The 2,472-nt window shown below is 44.3% G+C and overlaps 1 pseudogene; it reads left to right on the plus strand.

Annotated features, from left to right (window-relative positions):
• Positions 1–1,295, plus strand: part of LOC142639665 (uncharacterized) — an 8,943-nt pseudogene extending 7,648 nt beyond the window's left edge.
• Positions 1,296–2,472: the final 1,177 nt, after the last annotated feature.

Raw genomic sequence — 2,472 nt, forward strand, 5'->3', positions numbered from 1 at the left:
AATCTTTGCGATTAAGTTAAAGAGGAGGACCTGGGCCAAGCTCGTCACCTTGGACATAATCCACTGGTACTGTCACGGTCCCGAGCCAATCGAAGTTGCTTGTCGCTACAACGATCAAGCCCACAAGCATAAGACCATCTCCCTTAATCTTATTTTTCTACCAAATTGCAATTTTCCTAACTCGTTCTTTCCGTCCATGTAGAAACAGAAGACGGCAGACGGAGGGCCTTCATAAAGGCGCAGGCTGCAGCTAAGAAAAAATAGGAGGGTAGCTTGCCCCCTAAACCTATCGCTCAGATCCCTCTGTCTATGAAGAGGCCGTCGAAGAAATCTGATCGTCCCCCGAAGAAGCTTAAGGCAACAGAGCCAACTGTCGGGAGAAAGACCGAAGCTAAAGAGACGGCCATGCTTCCTGGCCCAGAAAAGGCAAGGGCTTAATGAAGGCTCAGGTTCTCGACTCCCCAAAGCCACCTGTCCTTCTCTGCGAAGACTCCCAGTATGCCCTTGAATAGTTGTCATCCATCATTAAGGGAGAAGACAATGAGGATTTAGGCAAATATGTGACGGAGGCGATGGGGGAGACATGGCTCTTTAGCGCCATGCAAGTAAGTTCTGTTTCCTTCCATCTCTTTTTATTTGTCAACATATCTCCGTCACCCTTTCAGCCCTTCCATTGTTCTGCAGGGTTTGGTGATGATGAAGGGTCTAATGGGTTGTTGCCTTTCCCATGAGACAGCCTTGGAACGGGTTAGGACACAAGCAAAAAAGACCGCAGTGGAGCTACAGGCATGGAAAGGGTTCCAAGAGAAGAAGCTTGCTCTGTCTGAGCAAGTGAGGAGCGAACTAGAGAAGCAGACGGAGGTTTGAGAAAGGTCCTAGAAGACAAGGAGAAAGAGATTGCAACCACCAAAGACCAGCTCCGTCTGGCTAAGGAGGAGGTGATACAAGAGTATTGCGACTCCAATGCCCTTCTGGTGAAGCTCGGCAACTCGTTCACGGACGGGTTCGACGACTGCTTCCATCAAGTAAAGGCGTCTTACCCAGACCTGGACCTTTCTCACATCTCCATAAATCCTCAGGCCCAGACACCAGCCCAGCTCATCTACTCTGAGAGCATAAATGAGTTATTTAATGATGACACCATCGCTGACCCCCAAGGTGAAGAGGAGACATCTCCGGCAGCTCAGACATCCCCCGTTGGTGGCGACGCCTGTCTAGTCGAGGGTGATGAGAAGACCAAAGATGGAGAAAATCAAACTTTGTTTAACTTGAATTTTCTTTCTTTTTCTTTGTAAAAATATCTTAGTAGAACAATCTTTATTTTGCCGTCACCTACTCTTGGGACCATTATGTTGACATTTCGCCCCTTATGGGCTTTTTACTATGTATTCGATGTTTATTAATATATGTATGTTTGCCCTATGCTCTTCTCTTTTATGTTTAATGGCTACATCCGTCCACTTTATTCGTTGTTTAGGCTTAGTGAAAATTTGCTCATCCCTTTGGACGAACCCGTCCACTTTTGTGGACTTAGTAAAATAAGACCCATCATTTTAGGATGATCTGTTCACTTTGGACTTGATGCGAATTCGTCCACTTTTGCGGACTCAATGAATGAAATTCGAACCTTTAGGACGACTTGTCCACTTTATGGACTTGGTGAAAATGAGTCATCCCTCTAGGGCAAACCCGTCCACTTTTACAAACTTAGTGAATGAAATTCAAACTTTTAGGACGACCCGTCCACTTTATGGACTTGGTGAAAATGACTCATCCCTTTTGAATGAACCCGTCCACTTAGTGAAATAAAACTCATCCTTTTAGGATGACCTGTCAACTTTATGGACTTAACAAAAATTGTTCATGACTTTTGGGTGGGCCTATGGCCTTAATGGATAAAATTTGTCCTTTTAGGACGATCCGTCCATTTTATGGACTCGATGGAGATTGCTCATCCCTTTGGGATGAACTTGCCCACTTTTGTAGACGTAGTGAAATAAAACTCACCCTTTTAAGATGATCTGTCCACTTTAGGGTCTTGATGAAAATTGCTTCATCCTTTTGGGATGAACTTGTCCACTTTATGAAAAATATAACCGTTGTCATACACACTTTATTTCTGAATAATCTCCTCTTATTGTGATGGATATGAAAGTAAAAATTGTTCTTAAAAATAATAGAATTGCCCCTTAGGCTTAAAGAGTACTGTAGATAGTAAAAACTAAGAGAGGGAATAAACTGGAAAATGAGGAGTGTCATTTCTTCGGATCCTTATCTACTGGTAGTATTTCTTCAGGTGGTCGGTGTTCCATGGGTGGTGGAGCTTTTTTCCATCTAGTGTCTCGAGGTGGTAGGTGCCCTTCCTATGCCATGATGCAATTCTGTATGGTCCTTCCCAATTTGGTTCTAGCTTTCCCTGTGAGGGGTCTTTTGTGGTGCTCGTTACTCTTCTTAAGACGAGGTCTCCTACCT

The sequence above is a fragment of the Castanea sativa genome, chromosome 6 (genome assembly GCF_040712315.1).
Source record: "Castanea sativa cultivar Marrone di Chiusa Pesio chromosome 6, ASM4071231v1".
Taxonomy (NCBI): domain Eukaryota; kingdom Viridiplantae; phylum Streptophyta; class Magnoliopsida; order Fagales; family Fagaceae; genus Castanea; species Castanea sativa.